The sequence below is a fragment of the Morone saxatilis genome, unplaced genomic scaffold (assembly GCF_004916995.1).
Source record: "Morone saxatilis isolate NCDOM2014 unplaced genomic scaffold, NCSU_SB_2.0 Contig24, whole genome shotgun sequence".
Lineage (NCBI taxonomy): Eukaryota > Metazoa > Chordata > Actinopteri > Moronidae > Morone > Morone saxatilis.
Window position 1 is genome coordinate 16,750,119 of NW_023339807.1, and position 8,086 is coordinate 16,758,204.

The 8,086-nt window shown below is 39.2% G+C and overlaps 1 protein-coding gene across 1 annotated transcript in view; it reads left to right on the forward strand.

The window, feature by feature from the left end:
• The window catches only part of ephb6 (eph receptor B6), a 36,703-nt gene that overhangs the window by 17,977 nt on the left and 10,640 nt on the right, over positions 1 to 8,086 (forward strand). The gene's annotated exons all lie outside the window — the stretch shown is intronic.

Below are 8,086 nucleotides of genomic sequence, written 5' to 3' on the forward strand. Positions count from 1 at the left end.
AGTAATATCTAAATAAAAAATAGTCACAATTCATGCAGCACAGGCTGATATATCCCAACTTTTATCTCTTCTGCACACTCCAGAAAAAGAAGACTCTTACATTTCTGATAATGCGACTACATTTGTAATGCAGGCTTTCTATTAAACATGTATAGTCTCCAAGCTGAAGCTGAGATAGCCCTGATGATATCACTAGGATTATTTTCTCAGACTTCTCAGACTCAAAACTCCATGCAAAGTTACAAGACATGATACAACTGTTTTCACTACTACTCCAAACAAATCTGAAATTTGAAATTTGTTCAATTTAATCAGAGGACCTGCCTTTAACAAAGTTGGTTAACAGTCTTACTTTTAGCCATTATTTTTCCATCTATGTTGTTGAATCCTAAAGCTTCCTCACGTTACTTCTCAGATGGTTTGGTGTCATGATTAACTGTTCAGCACACTTTGTTAGCAGAAAAAATTACTTACATGACAGTATGATATGTAGTGGATCAGATGGACAGTGACCCACGCTTGACTACGAGAAATGGCCTGTTGCACATGTACACTGTGGATTTTAAATTTGAAAAGTTAAAGATAAAATATTTACATGTACAGTATATAAATGTATTTTTTGAATGGTAGCTCAAATTTCTAATTAAAGAGTCACTGTTATCTGTTAACTTACTCCGATCAGTGAATTTCTCCTTTAAATGCTCAAAGTAGTGACTGTGTTCAAGAGAACTCATTTGAATTTAAATGTCAATAAGAAATACGGGTAATCAGTTTCCTTTTTTGGGCCAATCTTGACTTCCTCTCAGTTCTCTTCTTGGTATTTCCTGAGATATGAGGCGTTTGGATCAATACTGAAAGGAGCTGCTGTCACTGTAATACACAAGTGTGTTTGATGTAGAGACCAGAGGGAAACGAGGGCAGGCAGGTCAGGTCAGGATGAGATGAGGCAAGGGTAGAGGCAGTATTGTATCCATGCAGTGTGCATGTGTGCATATACAGTCTGTCATCAATAGATCCGTACAGGCACACCTACAGGCTTACACAGCTGCTATATTGATAATCTACTGCTAACTTGGCTGGAGAGGAGAGAACGGGAGAAACATCCATATAAAAGAGCACACAGCTGAGAGCCAGAACAGGGTCAGCAATTGCAAAACTGGTCAAAAGCGTTTGCACTTCTCAAAGTGGTTGTAAGTGGGGGAAAAAAGTAGTAGAAAAAATTTGAGAGATGTCCAGACGGACAGGAAGGGATATAGGGAGAAAGCAGGAGGAGGGAGAGAGGAAGAGAGGGAGAGAGCCATAGTGAGAGGGATGTGACACATTTAGGTCATGGCGATGTAATGGCCACTCGTCTGTGAACAAGTGACAGAAACCGCAGGGGGAGAGAGGGGGAGTGGAGGGAAAACAGGGAGAGGTGGAGGGAGAGTGAAAGATAGGAGGATGCAAGTTAATGACTTAAAGAACTGAGCAGGCAAAAAAAATTCTGAAGGCGTGAAAGGAAACGAGTGGATGATTGTGTGTGTGTCAAGTGTATCTTGCTGCGAAGCTGATGCGCGCTTTCACTGCATCCACATATGTCTGAGGACTGTAAACGCCAGGATTACAGTAAAACTGTAGTCTACCCGGAATTTCAATGGCCGTAATTGCATTGGGGCCCTCAAAGTCTGACTAACTCCAGCACAATTAATCCTCCAATCTTGCCAAGTCAGCTGTGAAATGTGTTCATGCTCTTTTGCTTTACATTTGATTGATATTTACTGACAAATCACCCCTCGAAACTGTTCAGCTGCCGGAGCAAAGGCTTTCAATGACTGTCTATGAATGATCTAACACACTGCTGCCCACGCTGCTCCAGCTTTTTGTTCCAACTCTCATATGATTATGTTTTGTTGATCACTTCACTGACTAATGATGTGGATTGGCATCATTACATTGTTGTCCTCTCTGGCTCCCTGGGAATGTTGAAAAAAGAGGCAGATGGTTAACTGGCGATGCAGTCGTCAAGGATTATTAACAGTGGCCGACCCTTGTTCTCATCAGAAAGTGGAGCACCGAACTTTCTTAACTATAAGAATTTGTACATTTTGTTCTTGCTTGAATTAAGTACCAAGGACATTTAATTATAGCACAAAGTGAGCAAGTGATCAGTTCCACTGCACTGAAGTTATGTACTGGTTAGAAGCTTAAACACACCATTCTGCAAAATGTTCATTGTTTTTCTGCTGCACTTTGAACACTCCTGAGAAAAAAAAAAGCACTTTATCAAGAACTTAACTGACATTTATTTCCACTTATTGCAAGTGTGTCATCTTAATCCACATGCATTTCATGAAACACACCATTTAGCACATTAACCAGTACTCTTTTACAGGCGAATTGCAATGTATTTTCTCTATTTTTTATATTGAGCTTCTTGCAATCCGCAGTCCAAAGTTGGCTCATTATAACATGTGATTTGGTTTCGTTTGATTGTTTCTAGCAAAGAAAAAAATTATATATAAATAGCTGTTTATGCTGTTGTAGACAGGTCAGGTGCATAGAAGAAAAAGGCAGAAGGAGAGATAAAGGTAAAAACCCTGGGCTGCAACATGTATCTTTAATAAGGTTATTTATATGTGCAGGAGATATCTCTTCTCTGGCCTGTGAGTTAAAAATGCTTGTTAAACATGTAGGATCCCTAATTAATTATTTTTCATTATCTGAGAAAAGCGGCCAGAGTGACACTTTGTGCAGGAAATCAGTCAATTAAGAGAACTTGGGATCATAGTACCATACTGCAACCTAACAAAACACAATATGTTACAATAGCTCTTTGCTTTTTGCACGTGGGCCACAAAGTTTCAGTTTTGGCCCTCCAAGGAAAAAAATTGGGCACTTCTGCACTACACTGTAAATTAATACCATTTAATATCCATGAGAGAATTGTAAACCCAGCGCAGCTTTGCACCCTCAAGCAAGACATAATTTTTAGGGACAAATAAGAGACTACAGATCCCTCCTCCCCTCAGTCTCATGTGAAAAGAAATGTCACTGTTAAATGATCGCCTTTAACTACACACAGCTCTAATAGCTTTCTATTTTAAGATTCATATGTATTTCTTTATTTGTGAAAGTGGATTATTATGGCAAGGACTTAAGACTCTAAAGCAGAAATAATGGAAGTGCAGAAGTGAACTATAATGCTTTTGTCCCCAGCTAAATACTTTTTACATTATATTCATTCAACATTAGCATTTGGCGCATTTGTCTAAGAGACTAGCAGTCCTAGTGGTGTGGCTTAATGGATGTCAATGTTGGTTTTTCACTTTGGTCCAGACGGAAACATGGAGCAAAGACTTCCACTGATGGAACGATGATTACAGCGAACATTTTCCAGTATGATACCAACTGAACTTGGTGACTTTCTTTCTAGCTCCATGTTTTTAGTGAAATGCCTCAACAACTATTAGCATGAAATTTGGAACGGACACACGTCTTCTTAAAGAGGAATTGTAATAATTTTGGTGATGCCTAACTTTTGGCTCAGCACCATCTCAGCAATCTGTAGACGTATAGGCTTGTTTCCCCATTCTGTGTCTTGCTGTTTGATATGTATTGTAGACAGGAAAAGCCAGGGTTATGAACCACTATTATTGATGGGCTATGTGCACTATCCCTGTACTTTGGGGAAAAATCTTTAAGTATTATTTATTTAGAATTTAGCCCTTAAAATCTTAACTTATCTGCTTCTTCAGCACTGTGTGGTGGTTTGATCAGATTACACTGAAAGTGTCTTGGCAACAAGCAAAACAACCCCTTGACCGTCATCAGATTTCAATTCAAATTTAGCTAAAACCTGTATGGAAATACTTGACATCATGTTTTTCCAGCGGAGCCACGGCCACTTAAACTAGTGTTGTGCTCATACAGGGCCCCATCACTCATAGTGAGAAGCTAATTGAGAAAGTGATTTTTCAGGGCCTTTAAAACATGTAATAAGAGCTTTGTTATATGTTTCTGTGTACAGTTTCCACCCACTGTAAGATCAGAGGATCCAATCTGTTTGAAATGAAAATGAATTAAAATGGCAGCCACACTTGAGAAGAACTAGTGTGAAAACTTTACAGTCGCTTGTTAGTCAACTGTGTGATGCCTGATTATTCACCAAAACATCACTCAACCATTTGGACTGATGATAAATTAAGTGAAAGTGAAACATCAACCGTTTATGAAAACACATAAAAAAGGTTTTTACATGATCACTGTTACATTAAAATCTCAGTTTGGGATAAAAACTTGTCTTCGGTCTTTTGAAAAATGACGTCCAGAGGTGGACGACAAGCAGCAGATGTCTGTTTTTATTTTATTTTTCTACCCAACAACAGAAGGATGTTTTTCTTCTTTGACATTTGCATCCCACAAGGGAGGTGGAAAGGCGGAGAGCACAGGCGAAAACACAACTGAGCATGAGACACAATTACACCTTTTATCAGCCAGTCATGAAACATTCCTTTAGTTTTTGCGCTCCCCAAGCTGGTCCGAACAGGCAGCACATCATCCTCAGACAAGCTCCTTTCTCTGTTTGATTCCTCCAGAATATTAAGCCACTGTTGAGGATTTGGGACAAGGATTACTGCCGAATGCAATTCAAATGGGCTTTGAGTTAATTTGGAACTATGTTGGTATTTTCTGTGGCGTGCGACTGACAGTGAAATATTCAACATGTCAGACTGTCCTAATTTGTCACCCAGAACGCTCACTCTTAGCACAGACACATCCACCAACTATCCTGAGGCACGTTATGTTCCCCACAAGAACATTTGGCCAGAGAAAGAAGGAAAAGTGCAAGTGTGATATTATTTTGAGTGTGATGGGTGACTCTACCCTGGTCCCAAAAAAGAAACTTTTCACCCAACACCATTGATAGCATCTTCAAAGCCAAAAGTATGACAGGATTTGTTTCATTTTTACTTTCAGATTAAATTCCAGTTGTGCTTTTTTCCCTCATAATTATTTCTCACCATGATATGTCAAGTGGACACTTATTGGCAATGGTGACATTTAGTTGCTTTTCTAGTTTATTAATAAAGGTCGAGCTTTGAGCAAAACACAGTTGAGTGAAATGATCAATGAGATGTGGTATTGACTGTTGGCTGGATGTCTCTGGGCGGGAGTAGCCAGGCGATGGTGACAAATGACCCTGAACAGACACGACTACATCACATCAGTTGCATGTGTCGTCAGAAAGTTTTTTTCAATCCAGAACAGTGAACAGGATTTTAGAAACACTGAAGTCATAAGTATAAATTCTGTTTCAGGTTGTAGCCATCCAAAACTCTTTTTCATGTATTCACATTATATTTAACATTTTCTGTAAATCAAATTTTCCTAAATGACCTTTCACAGAATGCTCCCTCCCAGGAATATAATTCTGGTGGGGAAATATTTTTAAATCATAAATGCCTAAAAACAGTCCTATTTAAAACATAATAATCAATATATTTCTAATAACAATGTACGAAATGACAATGTGAAAGGTGTCACTCATAGTGAGGAACCTACAGACACCCGACTCTGCAGTTCCCTTCGGCTTTAGGGAACTTTAAAGTGAGTTTCAGCTGGATGTTTAGCTGTCTGACTGCAACTTTACTTTTTTAAATTGCTCTTAAGGTATTGTTTTCAGCCACAGCAGGCGGCTGCTTTCCGAGAAAAAGCCCTAACTACCTGCTCTGCACCCAAACACCAGACAGGCACACTTAGCGACTAGCTGGTGACCATCAGCTAAGGCAGATGTTTCCTTCAGTAGTTGGTAAAGACTAAAAACAGCTAAAAGTGGAGTTAATTTGCCGGGTGGCTGTCTCCAAATAATAATAATGTTTCTCTGTGACTGCTAGATGTGTAAATATTATTTCTTATAAATTATTTCTTATTGCTAAGTGGCCAGAAATTCACTTATTACAAGTTTAAAGATACTGACCAATGACTATCAGACTTTCCCTTAAAAAAAAAGATGTTTAATGTGTCTGTAAATTCACAGAAACAATACTGAGGACATGATCTCACTGGCCTCAATGGTAGCTACAGTCCATCTTTTAATCTATTGTGTTGTGTGTTTTGTGCAGAACAAAAGCAGCAAACAAAGGAAAGTCTAAATTTTACTTTGATGGTCACAAATCTGCCTCTTTAAACTTTTGTGAACTTATTATATATTATAATATTGTGTCACGTGGTCTGCTTAGTGTCTCTTTATTTCAGATTTATAGAAACATTTAGGATTTGTCTAAAACATACATGAAATTTAATATTGTGCACTTTTAAAAAAAAAATATATGCAAGAGAGGGAATTATCTTCTGTTTAAAGTCCACTTTCCGTTTTTGCTACAGTGTATTCATGAGCTGCGATAAGCTGCTTGTTTATATGATAAAATCCAACAAAGGATTACTTGCTTTTACATATGGCTGTGTGCTGTTGGAGCATATATGGAAATGGACGACATTAGAGCGCCTATGATTCAGAGTCTGTCTGTTTTCTAGGCTGCACTGAATGACAGAACGTAGAGAACATAACGCAGAGGAAGGCATTTACAGTTGGAACCATGTGTACTCGCCTCTCCTGTTGTGTGGTCGCATCTGTGACCGAGCTTATATGTGTGTGTGTGTGTGTGTGTGTGTGTTTGTCTGAGAGAGAGAGAGAGCGAGAGAAAGAGGGAGAGAGAGGAAGAGATTATGCTGGGAGCCAAAAGAGGGAATGAGTGCATGAAACAGGGAGAGGAAGAGAAAAAGAGAAATTGGGTCAGTGATCTACATACCAACGTATTATGTTAACGTCAAATTACTCACCTCACTGCTGTTGTTTTTTCTATTTCTGGTTTATCGCCCCCCCTTCCAGAATTTAAATTTCTAGTTTTTCAATTGTCAACTGTATTCCTCCTCTTCAACCGATGATCTCCAATTTCCTTTTGTAAAGCCTTAACACTAATCTTTTTTAATCCTATGCTATCCTAAGTCTACTCGTATCTATCTATCTATCTACTCCTACTCTATCCTGTCTATCCTGTCTTATCCTATCTCTCTATCTCTCTCTATATATATATATATCTGCTTAAAATCTGGTGTTTAGATAAATAATTTGACTCCAGTTGTCACTAGCTCTTAAATGTTATTAACCAATTTATCATTTAGTCTATTTAAAAAAAAGTGAAGTGAAATGAAAAATGCTCATCTCAATTATAGAGCTCAGCGTGACATCTTAAAATTGCTTTTTTTCAGTACAAGACACAAACATGTGTAGTTACAGAACAGAAAAATCTCAAAAGCCTTATGTTAGGAGAAGCTGGAACCAGTGATTTTCATTTTTTATGTGAAGAATTACTGAAAGAATGAATCAGTTATCAAAGTGCATGTAGTTGCAGATTAATTTTCTGACAATGGAATAATCACTTAATCGCATAATCAGTTCAGCTGTTATTTTTGTGAGTTAGTGAGTCAGTAAACAAGCCACTGTAATGCACCGCACAATGTCTGTCTGGGAGTTTGTTTCTCAGTGGATTTTTATTTCAACCCTCACCTCACTTCTCTTCCTCCCTCGCCCCTTACTTCCCCGACTGTACAGCTGTAAAGACGTGTGTTTATAATGGCCATGAACTGTCTACTTTATAGCTGGAAGATAGAGTGAGTTGAAAAAGGGCAGACGCTGAACAATGGGCGGAATGGATCCGCTTCAAGACAGTTGTGAGGATGAACAGCAGGATATGTTTATGAGCGGGCAGATGGATGGGGTTTGAAAAAAGAGAAACATGAGGAGAAAAAGGACAGAGCGCACAAAAGGAGGAGATCGAAATACCCTCCGTTCGTCCATCTTTTATTGGTTGCCTGGGCGGTGCACCATTATCAGGACGGTGTTATCTTACAGCTGCTACACGAAACATGACTTTGCTGACAAAGCCTGGTCACGCCATTACGAGGCTCCGGGCCAACAACCCCCTCCATCCTCATCACCTGATTGCAGCAGCCAAATGAAAAGGCAAGCCCCCCTCTGCCCTCTTGCGTTGCATCTTGCAACCCCTCCTCCCCCTCCCTCCCCCCCTCCGCTACAATCCATCCACCC